General features: G+C 50.3%; 1 protein-coding gene across 7 annotated transcripts in view; it reads right to left on the bottom strand.

The window, feature by feature from the left end:
• The window catches only part of atp11a (ATPase phospholipid transporting 11A), a 150,088-nt gene that overhangs the window by 131,122 nt on the left and 650 nt on the right, over positions 1-18,316 (bottom strand). The window lies entirely within an intron of this gene.

An 18,316-nucleotide genomic window follows, 5' to 3' on the forward strand; every position in this document is an offset into this window, starting at 1 on the left:
ATTGCAGAGACATGGCTCAGGGATAGATAGGACTAGCAGCTTAATGTTCCAGGGAATAGATGCTATAGGAAGGATTGAAAAGGGGGCAAGAGAGGAAGAGCGGCATTTTTGATTAGGGATAACATTGCAGCTGTATTCAAGGAGGCTATTCCTGGGAATATGTCCAAGGATGTTATTTGATACATAAGAAAAGGATGATCACTTTACTGGGATTAAACTGTAGACACCACCCCCCCTCCCCCCACCCCTACAACTCCCCTTTTTGCTTGGCTGCAGCCTACAAAATACAGATTCCACATCTCTTCTCCGCTTATATCTCTTGATTACATTTTAATTGTCTCTCATGAATCTGTTGAGCATCATTGCTTACTCAAGCCAGAAAAGGAGGATGGGTCCTGCATCATATATTAGATTTTGTTTTAATCAACAATGATCTGATCTTGCTATTACTCAGATATGCCAGAATTCACCTTGTAAAAATTACCCCGTAATCGTAGATAGCTTGACAATCAAAGATGTAGGGTCATAGAATTACTCTGCCCCTTGCACTTTGCCTCTGGATTTCTAATATGTTGTCCATTTTTAGACAAGCGTTGAATGAGATCTCGGGGAGTGGTTCCCAAACAGAAGATCAGTGAGTAATTATTGAGAAGTGCCGAATAATAACATTATTGACAATCCTTTGCATCATTTCTGGTAATGGAGCATATGCTGAAAGGGCAATAATGGAGTAGATTAGATTTGTCTTGTTTTTCCCATGGACTAGACACACCTAGGAAAATTTCTTTGTCTCAGTTTTGTGGGGTTGATGCCTGGGCTTTCACCATTCTGGAACAAGCTGACTTGGAAGCATGGCTGCGAAGAGAACATATCTTCAGTATTAAGTCCTATTGACTACTTTGAAAAATGTTCTCTTTATTTCTGCATTTGTATGATCTGCTGACTTATGATATTTTACATCTTATAAAGATGGGTCACCTGGTGGTCAGCTAACAAATTGAATTTATTACCATACAATATTTTTGGAACTTAGTCGCACCATATATGTTCAAGGACTACGGTGACTACTTTAATATGATATCTAATCTTATATATGACCTTCCCTCCATACCAAGGTCAGAAGAGGGGATGCTTGCTGATGATAGCACAACATTCAGCAGCATTCACATCTCCTCAGATATTGAAGTGGTTCATGCCCAAATGAAGCAAGATCTGAACAGTATCCAGGTTTGAGCTGACAAGTGACATTTGTGCCACAAACTATAAGGCAATCATCATTTCCAGTAAGGGAGAAACTAACTATTGCCCCTTAACATTCAATAGTATTAACGTTCCGCAAAAACCCACTATCAATAATCTGGGGATTACTACTAACCAGAAACTGAACTGGACTCCCCCTATACGACACATGCAATTACTAACTAAGTTCCCACCTTCTCTAAGTCCATCACTTACAAGGCACAAGCCAGAAGCAACATTCTAAATTACACAGCTGTACAGTTGATGAAAACCTCAGGGCATACTAACTGATAGGCCTATGAACGGCTTCCACTTGACACCATCTAGGACAAAGTAACACATTTGACAGGCACCACATCCACAAATAATCAATCACACCACCATTCTGCAGCAGCAGTGCATGTCATCTGCAAGATTCACCATAGGAATTCACCCAGGAATTCATTACACAGCACCTTCCAAACCGATGATTACTATAATCTAGAAGAACAAGGGCAGCAAATACATGGGAACACCACCACCTGCAAGTTTCCCTCCAAGCCACTCACCATCCTGACTTGGAAATATATTGCTATTTATTCACTGTCACTGGGACAAATTCTTAGAAGTACCCGCTAACAGCTTTGCAGGTCTACCTACAGCACGTGGACTGTAACAGTTCAAGAAGGCAGCTCAATGCCACCTTCTCAAGGTAAACTAGGGATGGGCCACAAATACCGGCCCAGCTAGCATCACTTAATCCTTTGAATGAAAAAATGCCACTTTTTCAACTTTTAAGCAATATTCCTCTGACTGTGTTAGCATACATGAAGCATATGCTACCTGATTTTTCCCATGATCTTTCATTATTTGAGATAGCATCACCTAACCCTTGTGGTGAGATATCACACAATAAAGCCAATTGTTCCTTAGGATCACAGGCAAACACAAGAGCATTACGAGCCAGTACTGTCTGCACACACTTTCTAACATTCCACACAATATTCTCAACCTATTCCAACTTGGAACAGTTGATACAACGCAGCAAATGTACTCGTTCTCACCTTTGGTTTAAAATCCTCCCAACCTTCTCTTGCTGTCATTGGATACCTTCACCATCCATTTGGTGACCAAGGCATATCACACCTACTTATACAATGGATAGTATGTTTTATTTGTTTTGATGACATTCACAAAGTCAGTCTCGGATTTTGTTCAATCTTACTATAAGATACTCTTTGTCTATCTTTATCTTCTAATGAGGAAGTTGTCTAAGAAAAAAAACACATCTTTTATCACTTCGCATCTGATCCATGAAAACATGGAAGATTGCAAGAGTAATGGACACCTTGATGAGTAACCTTTCATATTGGTATAGCCCTTTATGAATCAAAATTAGTTTCATGCTTGTCAATTAATTCTAACTGCAAATGTCATTTGACAATTTTATCTAACTATTAACAACATTTCTATTACCTAAATTTAAAAACCCTTGACAAGCAGGTGGGATTAGACACAACACATTCCTTGTAACTTTTCTTACTGCAGCGTGCACCTCCATCGAGTCCATGCAGCCCCTCCAAACAGCACCCCACCCTGACCCACAGCCCAATCCATGTAACCCAGCATTTCCCACATAGTTAATCCACCTAGCCTGCACATCCCTGAACACTAGCAATTTAGCATGGCCAATCCACCTAACCTGCACATCTTTGGACTGTGGGAGGAAACCAGATCGTCTGAGGAAATCCATTCAGACATGAGGGAAATGTACAAACTCCACATAGACAGTCACCCGAGGCTGGAATCAAGTTTATCTCCTCCACAAATACAAACTGACTGGTCTGTTTTCTGAAGAACCGCAATAATGCAGCCCAATGACTGCTTTTCATTTTTCAACAGTCCCATTCTTTGCAATGTATCTACATCTTTACAAATTGCTTCAAATTGTGAACTAGGGACTGGCCCAGTATTCTGAAATATTCGCTGTTCATTGTCTTTATCTAGACTTCAGCCTCGTGATAACCAATTTAGGATTGGATCCGCTTTGCTCAAAGATTACTTTGTGCTCTCCTAGCACCTCTGCAGTGGCAATGTACTCTTACTGTACCATTTGTAAATAACTCAGGCCAATCCAAGTGCATTTTCAAAAGCCAATTTCTTCACATTAGGGAAACTTTGTTCCATTCGTGTAATACTACAAATGGCAAGTATTAGAATGTACAATCATATTCCATATGACATTAATTTATCTAACGTTGGAATATTGTTATTGGAATCACGAGCAAAGCTGTTCTTCAACTGACTAAAGGAAATGTGATTTAGGGATTTCTTGTATTCTGCTTCTGAGATAACAGACACTGCTGCAGCTATATAAATGATGTAAGAAAGTTGTGAGTCTCCAAATTTATTTCTGCTGTGGGTTCTGAAGTTTTTATTCATCCATTACTCTAATCTGCTATGTGCTGTTTCTTTAATTTTGGAGCATGACTCTTGACCTTCCTGCTTTCTGGACAAATAAAGGCATTGCCGGAGGGAGATAATGTGGTAGAGTACTAATGAGAAGTGTGAATTGTTGAAAATGGAGCAACCCAAATACAAACAGGACCTAGAGGTCTGGGTGTAGGTAACAAACATGGAGGAGGGTAAGAATGTAAGTTAGCTTGCTGAGCTTTGTTTTCAGACGTTTCATCACCAATCCTTCACCATCTTACCTAGTATGGTAACTAAACATCTGAAAACAAACCTTCCAGCTCAGCGAGCAAACTTACATACTTACCATCAACCTGAACTACAAATCTTCTCAAAAATTGCTAACACATGGAAGAGGGTATTCACATTCAGAAATTGTTAAACTCAATGTTGAGTCATGAATGCTGTAAGGTAATTGGGCAAAAGATGAGGTGTTATTCTTCCAACTTGAGTTTCACTAGAGCAATGAAAAAAAGGCCTGCAACAGAAACGTTAGCACAGGAACACAATAGCGTGTTGAAGTAATAGTTGGGGGACATTTTTGTGGACAGTACACGAGTGCTCTGCAAAACGTCTGTCGTTTGTCTCCGCAACATAGAGGAGATTGCATTGAGGGAGCAAATATAGTAGACTGGATTGAATGAACTGCAGGTAAATCAGTGCTTCCGTTGGAAGGTGTGTCAGAGGCCTTGGAAGGTGAGGAACAAGAAGGTAAACAGGCAAATGATACAACATCTATGATTGCAATGGAAAGTGCCATGGGGATGTGGGAAGATGCTGGAAGTGGAGGAGGAGTGGGCCAAGGTGTCCTGGAGGCAACGGTCTCTGTTCAATACCGACAAGGGAGAGGAACTTCTGTGTGATGGTCTCATCCCATTGGACGTGGTGGAAATGGCAACTTTGCATGCTGGTGGGGTGTAATGTGAGGAGGAGGAGTCCCTACCTTTACTGTGGGAGGGAAGAAAAGGGTGAGAGCAAACGTGTGGGAAATGGGTCGGACATGGCCGAGGGTCTTTCCAATCATTTTCAACAATTCACACTTCTCGTTAGCACTCACTCACTATTAACTCCCTCTCGGCAATGATATCAGCAATTCCTTTGTTTGTATCTCCCTTTGTTTCTCTCTCACGGCACCATCTCCACATATTCTAATCACTCATCCCCACACCACCACCAAACTCATTGAAAACAAAAAGTGCTGGCAATCAGTGGGTCAGGCAGCATCCATGGAGAGAAAGCAAGCTGATGTTTCAAGTCTAGATGATTCTTCATTGAGTCATCCAGATTCAAATTTAAAAGGCAGCCTGCTGTGATTTCCAGCATTTTTTGTTTTCTGTATAGATTCCAGCATCTACAGTAATTTGCTCTACCAAACTTATTCTCTGTCATCAGCAACAACACCCTTTCCAGGTGCTTTCAATTCTGATTAAGAGTCACTGGACATGAAGTGTTAACTCTGTTTTTCTCTTCAAAGATATCGCAGGACCTGCTGAGTTCCTCCAGAAATTTGTGTTTTTGTTTCAGAACTCTGCAACTGCCTGCCCTCTGTGTTGGAAACATTTAATAATAAATCTGAACTTGCCTACTGGAAACTGCGTTCAAACACAGTAATAAATAATGTACAGAACAAGCAACCTTAATGCCTGCGAAGGTTATATCATCTAGTTGGGGTGATAGCGGGTCTGATGGCCTCTCAAATCACTCTGCAGTAATCTGTATACATTTCACCAATAACCTTTTATTTACGGAGTCTCGTATGTATCTATGTACAAATAGTCTCTTCCATGCGATTTCTCCAGACTCTCTTCAGTCATGTGATCTTACATCATTAATCAGAATGTCTTAGATTCATGTTGTTAACCCATTTCTCTACACCTCACAATTTTTTGTTCCCATTATTTACACTTACTCTGTCCTCCCCACAAAGTCAATCCTCAAAATGAATATATTTAGAGACTTTTCATGACGAAAAATCATAATAGTGCTGTAAAGCTTTTTAGGAATGCTTAAATAAGTTAGGAAATTCATATTAATCTATCAGAAATTAACAAAACATTGAGAAAGCTGTTTAGATAAGGCTGTTGTTCTAAACCTGCAACTAGTGGTGCACTACAGTCCTGTTCTAAACTCCATTACTCTGCTGCTTTTCTCCATTTCAGGACTTTGATTCTACTTCCAGGTTGCATTGACCGCTCACAGGTGAAAACCTTGCACTTATAAAGAACACAAGCTGCTTAACTGGAATCACTGAGTCGAAGCTGTTTTGAGAGAGAGGCCACACAACCCAGTCTGTGGCTGTAATAAAGCTATAACAGACACAGAATCAAATTACCTGGAGCTGCACACTTTGTCACTTTTTATTTCTGAAATCTCCCCTCTGTGTTTGAGCTAAAAATCTACTGGAAAGCTTCATCACTGCAAGTTGAGAGTTTCTAACAAAGAACACAAAACTGTACCACTATCTCAGAAAAATAACTAGCCACCCATACTGAGCCAGGAAGATACCTCAGTAGCTTGCTCAAAAGGTGACTTTAGCTACAGACCAATATTTGGACAATCTGTGAATGATTCTTTTTTCGGAATGTAACTTACTTAGCAAAATTACTTTGAAGACAATAGTCCACTGGAGTTTTTAAAAAATATATATTTCTCCGGACTGACACATTGCGTACATGTGCGAGTTTTCAAGAAGAGTGTTTCAATATATATGCATAATTTTTTTTTAAATGATTGTTGCCTTCTTTGCTCAAAAAAGTTTTGTTTGCAACAAGCTAGTTAGTTATTGGTTACTTACAATTATCATAGAGTCATAGAGATGTACAGCACAGAAATAGACCCTTCGGTCCAACTCATGCATGCCGACCAGATATCCTAACCTAATCTAGCCCCATTTGCCAGCACTTGGCCCATATTCATGTAAACCTTTCCTATTCAAGTACCCATGTTAAATTTTGTAATTGTACCAGCCTCCACCACTTCCTCTGGCAGCTCATTCTATACACGCACCACCCTCTGCATGAAAAAGTTGCCCCTTAGGTCCTTTTTAAATCTTTCTCCTCTCACCATAAACCTACGCCCTCTAGCTCTGGACTCCCACCTCAGGGAAAAGATCTTGTCTATTTACCCCTCATGATTTTATGAACCTTTATAAGATCACCCCTCAGCCTCCAACACTCCAGGAAAAACAGCCCCAGCCTATTCAGCCTCTCCCTGTAGCTCAATCCTGGCAACATCATGTTTCTCAATCTCAGCTATTTGCCATGTGATGTATTTACAATTAACAATATCAACTCCCTTTTTCAATTTAAGTTTTGCAACCAATGGAGAAATAGGTTAAAGAAAGGAATCAGCCCTCCCCCTGCAACTCCTAACTAGATAATAACAAAATAACTTCCTGTTGTTATCCTTGCCTTGCACCAGAATAGAAATGGAGAAAGTATGTTCTCATTCTTATTACTCCAATTAGTTGCCAAACTGCTAAGCAGTTTGAAGGAGATGGAAGGATGAAGTCATATTCAAGGTGCTATCCTCTGATAACCTGCTCCAAAGCAGCAATAGTAAAGACATAAACAAACAAGATAGCTGAAAATGCGAGCAATCCATTCTTTGTAACCCACTATCTGTATGGCTGCAGTCTTCGAAAAGTATGCACAATGAAATCACTATCAAAATTAGCAGTCAGCCAGCAAGAACAAACAGATGAACAGATTAATACTGCGCAAATAAAGCTGCTTGTCTTAAGAGCATTAACTTCATATTCAGGGAAATGTTGGGTAAATTTTACCAAATGAAATTATGAGCAAAAAGACCAAGATTGCTGAACAGTTCACAGCAACATTGGTTTATTCAATTAATAATGAATCAAAAACAGTAGACAACTGAAAGACCACTGAAAACTGTCAAGTCTTACACTAACTAGCGTCAAGATCATGTCAGCACCTCATTTAATCTCATCTGATCCTTCACTAGCAATTTGTAATTATTACATCAGCATTAGGCTGGCAGCACAGTCCATTCGTAATAAGTAGCAGCAGATCCAACAGTGTAAAATAACAGTGCTTTTAATCTCCAGCTGTACATCAGCCTTGTTTCACATTATCACATACGGCAAAGTGCATCGTCTTCCGGTACTCAAAATGTACATGCTTTATTATCATGCATTCAGACATACTGTAACAGAATAATATTAGTATCAGTTTGACACGGCAGCATTAAATTGTGAGCTCAACTGCCACACCATGATCTAGACTATTTGAGCAGAACAGAGGGAGTGCCACACTGCCTGATGTATAATCTATAGGGTAACACATTACAGCAAAATACCTGCTGCTCTTGCAGGTGGATGTATAAAATTGAAATTCAACAACTAAATGTTCAGCAGGGAGGATCTCCTCAGTTCCTTGGTCAAATATTTATCCTTCTAACAATATTTCGCTGCTGTGTTGCTAACAAAATAAAGATTCTGCACATTTCAAAAGTAATTAATTGGCTATGCCTTTTGAAGGGACCAGCCAAGAAGGTGAAAGACACTGCAGAAAAACAAATATGTCCCTTCTTAGGGAGAACAGTGTTGGTGAAATATAACATTCACAGGGATCTACCTTCATTCAAAAAGCTAATGCGCACTTCCACTAAGCAGAACATTTCAGAAGGTTTCAGCAGGGAACTCAATTGCTTTTCCAGCTACAACACCAGCAAAACGTTGCATCTGTAACTTTTCTCAGTGATAGAAAATGTGATTGCTGTTGGTCCAATTTAAAAGGGGTGATCAGTACATAATGGAATTATCACTAAATCAAGCTTGGTACATTTTGGAAAGAGTTACTGTACATTTTCTACATTCAACAATATGAGTGAGTTAGTGGTATCTAACCCAACAATGCATACCAACTATTTCCTACAGATACTGCTACCTTCTCAGTTTTCACTTCGTCAGATCAATACAAATATCCAGAAAAAGAGGAAGTTTAGAATAGGAGAGCACGAAGGTATGCAGGTTGGGGAGGGAATAATAGCAAGTGTTTGGGGGAAATGGGAGTGGGCAGGGAAGGAAGAGGACAACAAGGAGGAATGGACAAAGAAAGGGATGGGGAGGTGGTTCAAAGCGAAGAGCAGGGAGGACAACAGGAGAGGTGGTGATAGGGGACAGGAGAGGGAACTAAGAGGACAGGAGAGAGGAGACAGGGGATGACAGGAGAGAGAAATGGCGTAAGGGTAAGACGAGGGGAAACATGGGAGGGAGAAACAGAAGAGGAAAGCTTGACAACAAAGAAAGGGTGGGAGGAATGGAGATGGAGGGGAGGGAAATGGGAATGGAGAGGGATGGAAATGGCAAGGGGGCAAATGGGAAAATTGGGGAGGGAAGAAAAAGGAGGGGAAATGGGCAGAGAGGGGTATGGGGAAACAGGGAGTGATGAGGACATGGGGGTAGATGGGAAGGAGGGGAATAAGGAAAGTAGGCAGAGTTCCTGGACGGTACAGTGGCTCAGTGGTCAGCACTGCTGCCGCACAGGACAGGGACCCGGGTTTGATTCCAGCCTCAAGCAACTATCTGTGTGAAGTTTGCATGTTTTCCCCGTGTCTGCATGGGTTTCTTCCATGTGCTCTGGTTTCCTCCCACAGTCCAAAGATGTGCAGGTTAGGTGAATTGGCTATGCTAAATTGCCCGTAGTGTTCAGGGATGTGTAGGTTAGATTCATTAGTTAGGGATAAATGTAGAATAATAGGGTAGGGGAATGGGTCTGGGTGGGTTACTTTTTGGAGGGTCAGTCTGGACTTGTTGGGCCAAAGGGCCTGTTTCCATGCTGTAGGAGTTCTATGAGTTTGTTTCCTGGAAACAACTCTGAATGAGATAAATTCCACCCTCACTCCCAGGTTGGTCCATAACCTTCCCACTCTGGGTTTGAACCACAATCTAACCATTCCCAGATTGAACACAGAAACTCCTCAGGGGCGAACGGTCCACAACCTCTTCACTCCTAGAATGACCCAGATCATGCCCACTCGCTCCGAGGACTGATCCACAACCTCCCCATTCCGGGTATCTGATCCACAACCTCCCCATTCCAGGTATCTGATCCACAATCTCCCCACTCCGGGGACCTGATCCACAACCTCCCCACTCTGATCCACAACCCCACCCCACTCTGATCCACAACCCCCCCACTCCGGGGACCTGATCCACAACCCCCCCACTCCGGGACCTGATCCACAACCTCCCCACTCCGATCCACAACCTCCCCACTCCGGGGACCTGATCCACAACCCCCCCACTCCGATCCACAACCTCCCCACTCCGTTCCACAACCCCCCCCACTCTGAACCACAACCCCCCCCCCCCCCACTCCGGGGACCTGATACACAACCTCCCCACTCCGATCCACAACCTCCCCACTCCGATCCACAACCCCCCCCCCACTCCGATCCACAACCTCCCCACTCTGATCCACAACCCCTCCCCACTCTGATCCACAACCCCCCCCACTCCGATCCACAACCTCCCCACTCTGAGGACCTGATCCACAACCCCCCCCCCCACTTCGATCCACAACCCCCCCCCCCCCCCCCCCCCCCCCCCACTCCAATCCACAACCTCCCCACTCCGATCCACAACCTCCCCACTCCGGGGACCTGATCCACAACCTCCCCACTCCGGGGACCTGATCCACAACCTCCCCACTCCGAGACCTGATCCACAACCCCCCACTCTGATCCACAACCCCACCCCACTCTGATCCACAACCCCCCCCACTGCGGGGACCTGATCCACAACCTCCCCACTCTGATCCACAACCTCCCCACTCCGAGACCTGATCCGCAACCCCCCCACTCTGATCCACAACCCCACCCCACTCTGATCCACAACCCCCCCACTGCGGGGACCTGATCCACAACCCCCCCACTCTGATCCACAACCCCCCCCACCCCGAGACTTGATCCATAACCCTCCCACTCTGATCCACAACCTCCCCACTGTGGAGACCTGATCCACAAACTCCCCACTCCGGGACCTGATCCACAACGCCCCACTCTGATCCACAACCTCCCCACTCCGGGACTTGATCCACAACCCCCCACTCTGATCCACAGCTCCCCCACCCCGAGACTTGATCCACAACCCCCCCACCCCGAGACTTGAACCACAAACTTCCCCACTCTGATCCACAACCTCCCCACTCCGGTGATCTGATCCACAACCTCCCCCACTCTGATCCACAACCTCCCCACTCTATTCCACAATCCTCCAACCCCAAGACTTGATCCACAACCCCCCCCACTCTGATCCACAACTCCCCCACCCCCAGACTTGATCCACGACCTCCCCACCCCGGGGAACCTGATCCACAACCCCTCCACTCTGATCCAAAACCTCCCCACTCCGGGGATCTGATCCACAACCTCCCCACTCTATTCCACAATCCTCCAACCCCGAGACTTGATCCAAACCCCCCCCCCCCACCCCGCGACTTGATCCATGACCTCCCCACCCCGGGGACCTGATCCACAACCCCCCCCCTCCTCCACTGTGATCCACAACCACCCCACTCTGATCCAAAACCTCCCCACTCCGGGACGGATCCACATCTTCCCCACTCTGGGGACTTGATACACAAACCCCCCCGCCGCCCCGCACTGTAATTCACAACCCCCCCCACTCCAATCCACAACCTCCCCACTCTGATCCACAACCTCCACACTCTGAACCACATCACCCTCACTCTGATCCACAAGCCCCCCACTCTGATCCACAAGCCCCCCCCCCCCCCCAGTCTGATCCACAACCCACCCCACTCCGGGGACCTGATCCACAACCCCCCCACTCTGATCCACATCCTCCCCCCCATTCTGATCCACATCCCCCCCACTCTGATCCACAACCCACCCCACTCTGATTCACAACTTCCCCACTACGGGGACCTGATCCACAACCCCCCCACTTCGATCCACAACGCCCCCCACTCCGATCCACAATGCCCCCCACTCCGATCCACAACCTTCCCACTCTGATCCACAACCTCCCCACTCTGAACCACATCACCCCCCACTCTGAACCACATCACCCCCCACTCTGATCCACAAGCCCCCCACTCTGATCCACAAGCCCCCCCCCCCCCCCCCACTCAGGGGACCTGATCCACAACCTCCCCACTCCGATCCACAACCTCCCCACTCCGATCCACAACCTCCCCACTTCGATCCACAACCCCCCCCACTCCGATCCACAACCTCCCCACTCCGGGGACTGATCCACAACCTCCCCACTCCGATCCACAACCTCCCCACTTCGATCCACAACCTCCCCACTTCGATCCACAACCCCCCCCACTCTGATCCACAACCTCCCCCACTCCGATCCACAACCTCCCCACTCTGATCCACAACCCCCCCCCCACTCCGATCCACAACCTTCCCACCTCTGATCCACAACCCCCCCCCACTCCGATCCACAACCTCCCCACTCCGATCCACAACCTCCCCACTCTGATCCACAACCCCCCCCCACTCCGATCCACAACCCCCCCCCACTCCGATCCACAACCTCCCCACCTCTGATCCACAACCCCCCCCCACTCCGATCCACAACCCCCCCCCACTCCGATCCACAACCCCCCCACTCCGATCCACAACCCCCCCACTCCGATCCACAACCCCCCCACTCCGATCCACAATCCCCCCCACTCCGATCCACAATCCCCCCCACTCTGATCCACAACCCCCCCACTCTGATCCACATCCCCCCCCACTCTGATCCACATCCCCCCCCACTCTGAACCACATCCCCCCCCCACTCTGAACCACATCCCCCCCCCACTCTGAACCACATCCCCCCCCTACTCTGAACCACATCCCCCCCCCACTCTGATCCACATCCCCCCCCCACTCTGATCCACATCCCCCCCCACTCTGATCCACAACCTCCACACTCTGATCCACATCCCCCCCCATTCTGAACCACATCCCCCCCCACTCTGAACCACATCCCCCCCCACTCTGAACCACATCCCCCCCCACTCCGGTCCACAACGTCCCCACTCCAATCCACAACCTCCCCACTCCGGGACCTGATCCACAACCTCCCCACTCCGATCCACAACCTCCCCACTCCGATCCACAACCTCCCCACTCCGATCCACAACCCCCCCACTCTGGTCCACAACCCCCCCACTCTGGTCCACAACCTCCCCACTCTGGTCCACAACCTCCCCACTCTGGGGACCTGATCCACAACCTCCCCACTCTGATCGACAACCCTCCCCCCACTCTGATCCACAACCTCCACACTCTGATCCACATCCCCCCCCCACTCTGATCCACATCCCCCCCCATTCTGAACCACATCCCCCCCCACTCTGAACCACATCCCCCCCCACTCCGGTCCACAACGTCCCCACTCCAATCCACAACCTCCCCACTCCGGGACCTGATCCACAACCTCCCCACTCCGATCCACAACCTCCCCACTCCGATCCACAACCTCCCCACTCCGATCCACAACCCCCCCACTCTGGTCCACAACCCCCCCACTCTGGTCCACAACCTCCCCACTCTGGTCCACAACCTCCCCACTCTGGGGACCTGATCCACAACCTCCCCACTCTGATCGACAACCCTCCCCCCACTCTGATCCACATCCCCCCCCACTCTGATCCACATCCCCCCCCCACTCTGAACCACATCCCCCCCCCACTCTGATCCACATCCCCCCCCACTCTGATCCACAACCTCCACACTCTGATCCACAACCCCCCCACTCTGATCCACATCCCACCCCATTCTGAACCACATCCCCCCCCACTCTGAACCACATCCCCCCCCCACTCTGAACCACATCCCCCCCCACTCCGGTCCACAACGTCCCCACTCCGATCCACAACCTCCCCACTCCGGGACCTGATCCACAACCTCCCCACTCCGATCCACAACCTCCCCACTCCGATCCACAACCTCCCCACTCCGATCCACAACCCCCCCACTCTGGTCCACAACCTCCCCACTCTGGTCCACAACCTCCCCACTCTGGTCCACAACCTCCCCACTCCGGGGACCTGATCCACAACCTCCCCACTCTGATCCACAACCCTCCCCCCACTCTGATCCACAACCTCCCCTACTCTGATCCACAACCTCCCCACTCCGATCCACAACCTCCCCTACTCTGATCCACAACCTCCCCACTCCGATCCACAACCTCCCCACTCCGATCCACAACCTCCCCACTCCGATCCACAACCTCCCCACTCCGGGACCTGATCCACAACCTCCCCACTCTGATCCACAACCTCCCCACTCTGAAACACAACCTCCCCACTCTGAAACACAACCTCCCCACTCTGAACCACAACCTCCCCACTCCGGGGACCTGATCCACAACCTCCCCACTCTGATCGACAACCCTCCCCCCACTCTGATCCACAACCTCCCCTACTCTGATCCACAACCTCCCCACTCCGATCCACAACTTCCCCTACTCTGATCCACAACCTCCCCACTCCGGGACCTGATCCACAACCTCCCCACTCTGATCCACAACCTCCCCACTCTGAACCACAACCTCCCCACTCTGAACCACAACCTCCCCACTCTGAACCACAACCTCCCCACTCTGATCCACAACCTCCCCACTCTGATCCACAACCTCCCCACTCTGAACCACAACCCCCCCACTCTGAACCACAACCTCCCCACTCCGGGACCTGATCCACAACCTCCTCACTCTGAACCACAACCTCCCCACTCTGATCCACAACCTCCCCACTCCGATCCACAACCTCCCCACTCCGATCCACAACCTCCCCACTCCGATCCACAACCTCCCCACTCCGATCCACAACCTCCCCACTCCGATCCACAACCTCCCCACTCCGATCCACAACCTCCCCACTCCGATCCACAACCTCCCCACTCCGATCCACAACCTCCCCACTCCGATCCACAACCCCCCCACTCCGATCCACAACCTCCCCACTCCGATCCACAACCTCCCCACTCCGATCCACAACCTCCCCACTCCGATCCACAACCTCCCCACTCCGATCCACATCCCTCCCCCACTCCGATCCACATCCCTCCCCCACTCCGATCCACAACCTCCCCACTACGATCCACAACCTCCCCACTCCGATCCACAACCTCCCCACTCCGATCCACAACCTCCCCACTCCGGGACCTGATCCACAACCCTCCCCCCACTCTGATCCACAACCTTCCCCCACTCTGATCCACAACCTCCCCACTCCGATCCACAACCTCCCCACTCCGGGACCTGATCCACAACCCTCCCCCCACTCTGATCCACAACCTCCCCACTCCGGGACCTGATCCACAACCTCCCCACTCTGATCCACAACCTCCCCCACTCTGATCCACAACCTCCCCACTCTGAACCACAACCTCCCCACTCTGAACCACAACCTCCCCACTCCGGGACCTGATCCACAACCTCCCCCACTCTGATCCACAACCTCCCCACTCTGATCCACAACCTCCCCACTCCGGGACCTGATCCACAACCTCCCCCACTCTGATCCACAACCCCCCCACTCTGAACCACAACCTCCCCACTCTGAACCACAACCTCCCCACTCTGAACCACAACCTCCCCACTCTGAACCACAACCTCCCCACTCTGATCCACAACCTCCCCACTCCGGGGACCTGATCCACAACCTCCCCACTCTGATCCACAACCCTCCCCCCACTCTGATCCACAACCTCCCCACTCCGGGACCTGATCCACAACCTCCCCCACTCTGATCCACAACCCCCCCACTCTTAACCACAACCTCCCCACTCTGATCCACAACCTCCCCACTCCGGGACCTGATCCACAACCTCCCCCACTCTGATCCACAACCTCCCCACTCTGATCCACAACCTCCCCCACTCTGATCCACAACCTCCCCCACTCTGATCCACAACCTCCCCCACTCTGATCCACAACCTCCCCCACTCTGATCCACAACCTCCCCCACTCTGATCCACAACCTCCCCCACTCTGATCCACAACCTCCCCCACTCTGATCCACAACCTCCCCTACTCTGACCAACAACCTCCCTACTCCGATCCACAACCTCCCTACTCCGATCCACAACCTCCCCACTCTGATCCACAACCTCCCCACTCCGTTCCACAACCTCCCCACTCCGGGACCTGATCCACAACCTCCCCACTCTGAACCACAACCTCCCCACTCCGATCCACAACCCCCCCATTCTGATCCACAACCTCCCCACTCTGATCCACAACCTCCCCACTCTGATCCACAACCTCCCCACTCCGGGACCTGATCCACAACCTCCCCACTCTTAACCACAACCTCCCCACTCTGATCCACAACCTCCCCACTCTGAACCACAACCTCCCCACTCTGAACCACAACCTCCCCACTCTGATCCACAACCTCCCCACTCTGATCCACAACCTCCCCACTCCGTTCCACAACCTCCCCACTCCGGGACCTGATCCACAACCTCCCCACTCTGATCCATAACCTCCCCACTCTGAACCACAACCTCCCCACTCTGAACCACAACCTCCCCACTCTGAACCACAACCTCCCCACTCCGGGGACCTGATCCACAACCTCCCCACTCTGATCCACAACCTCCCCACTCTGAACCACAACCTCCCCACTCTGAACCACAACCTCCCCACTCTGAACCACAACCTCCCCACTCCGTTCCACAACCTCCCCACTCCGGGACCTGATCCACAACCTCCCCACTCTGATCCATAACCTCCCCACTCTGAACCACAACCTCCCCACTCTGAACCACAACCTCCCCACTCTGAACCACAACCTCCCCACTCCGGGGACCTGATCCACAACCTCCCCACTCTGATCCACAACCTCCCCACTCTGAACCACAACCTCCCCACTCTGAACCACAACCTCCCCACTCTGAACCACAACCTCCCCACTCTGAACCACAACCTCCCCACTCTGATCCACAACCTCCCCACTCCGGGGACCTGATCCACAACCTCCCCACTCTGATCCACAACCCTCCCCCCACTCTGATCCACAACCTCCCCACTCCGGGACCTGATCCACAACCTCCCCCACTCTGATCCACAACCCCCCCACTCTGAACCACAACCTCCCCACTCTGATCCACAACCTCCCCACTCCGGGACCTGATCCACAACCTCCCCCACTCTGATCCACAACCTCCCCACTCTGATCCACAACCTCCCCCACTCTGATCCACAACCTCCCCCACTCTGATCCACAACCTCCCCCACTCTGATCCACAACCTCCCCCACTCTGATCCACAACCTCCCCCACTCTGAACCACAACCTCCCCTACTCTGACCAACAACCTCCCTACTCCGATCCACAACCTCCCTACTCCGATCCACAACCTCCCCACTCTGATCCACAACCTCCCCACTCCGTTCCACAACCTCCCCACTCCGGGACCTGATCCACAACCTCCCCACTCTGAACCACAACCTCCCCACTCCGATCCACAACCCCCCCATTCTGATCCACAACCTCCCCACTCTGATCCACAACCTCCCCACTCTGATCCACAACCTCCCCACTCCGGGACCTGATCCACAACCTCCCCACTCTTAACCACAACCTCCCCACTCTGATCCACAACCTCCCCACTCTGAACCACAACCTCCCCACTCTGAACCACAACCTCCCCACTCTGATCCACAACCTCCCCACTCTGATCCACAACCTCCCCACTCCGTTCCACAACCTCCCCACTCCGGGACCTGATCCACAACCTCCCCACTCCGATCCATAACCTCCCCACTCTGAACCACAACCTCCCCACTCTGAACCACAACCTCCCCAATCTGAACCACAACCTCCCCACTCCGGGGACCTGATCCACAACCTCCCCACTCTGATCCACAACCTCCCCACTCTGATCCACAACCCCCCCACTCTGAACCACAACCTCCCCACTCTGAACCACAACCTCCCCACTCTGAACCACAACCTCCCCACTCTGATCCACAACCTCCCCACTCCGTTCCACAACCTCCCCACTCCGGGACCTGATCCACAACCTCCCCACTCTGATCCATAACCTCCCCACTCTGAACCACAACCTCCCCACTCTGAACCACAACCTCCCCACTCTGAACCACAACCTCCCCACTCTGATCCACAACCTCCCCACTCCGTTCCACAACCTCCCCACTCTGATCCACAACCTCCCCACTCTGAACCACAACCTCCCCACTCTGATCCACAACCTCCCCTACTCTGATCCACAACCTCCCCACTCCGATCCACAACCTCCCCACTCCGGGACCTGATCCACAACCTCCCCACTCTGATCCACAACCTCCCCACTCCGATCCACAACCTCCCCACTCTGATCCACAACCTCCCCACTCTGAACCACAACCTCCCCACTCCGGGACCTGATCCACAACCTCCTCACTCCGGGACCTGATCCACAACCTCCCCACTCTGATCCACAACCTCCCCACTCTGATCCACAACCTCCCCACTCTGATCCACAACCTCCCCACTCTGAACCACAACCTCCCCACTCCGGGACCTGATCCACAACCTCCCCACTCTGATCCACAACCTCCCCACTCCGATCCACAACCTCCCCACTCTGATCCACAACCTCCCCACTCTGATCCAC

This window comes from Chiloscyllium plagiosum, unplaced genomic scaffold (assembly GCF_037043375.1).
Source record: "Chiloscyllium plagiosum isolate Xiang-an unplaced genomic scaffold, Cpla_swu_hap1 HiC_scaffold_6, whole genome shotgun sequence".
Classification (NCBI taxonomy): Eukaryota; Metazoa; Chordata; class Chondrichthyes; order Orectolobiformes; family Hemiscylliidae; genus Chiloscyllium; species Chiloscyllium plagiosum.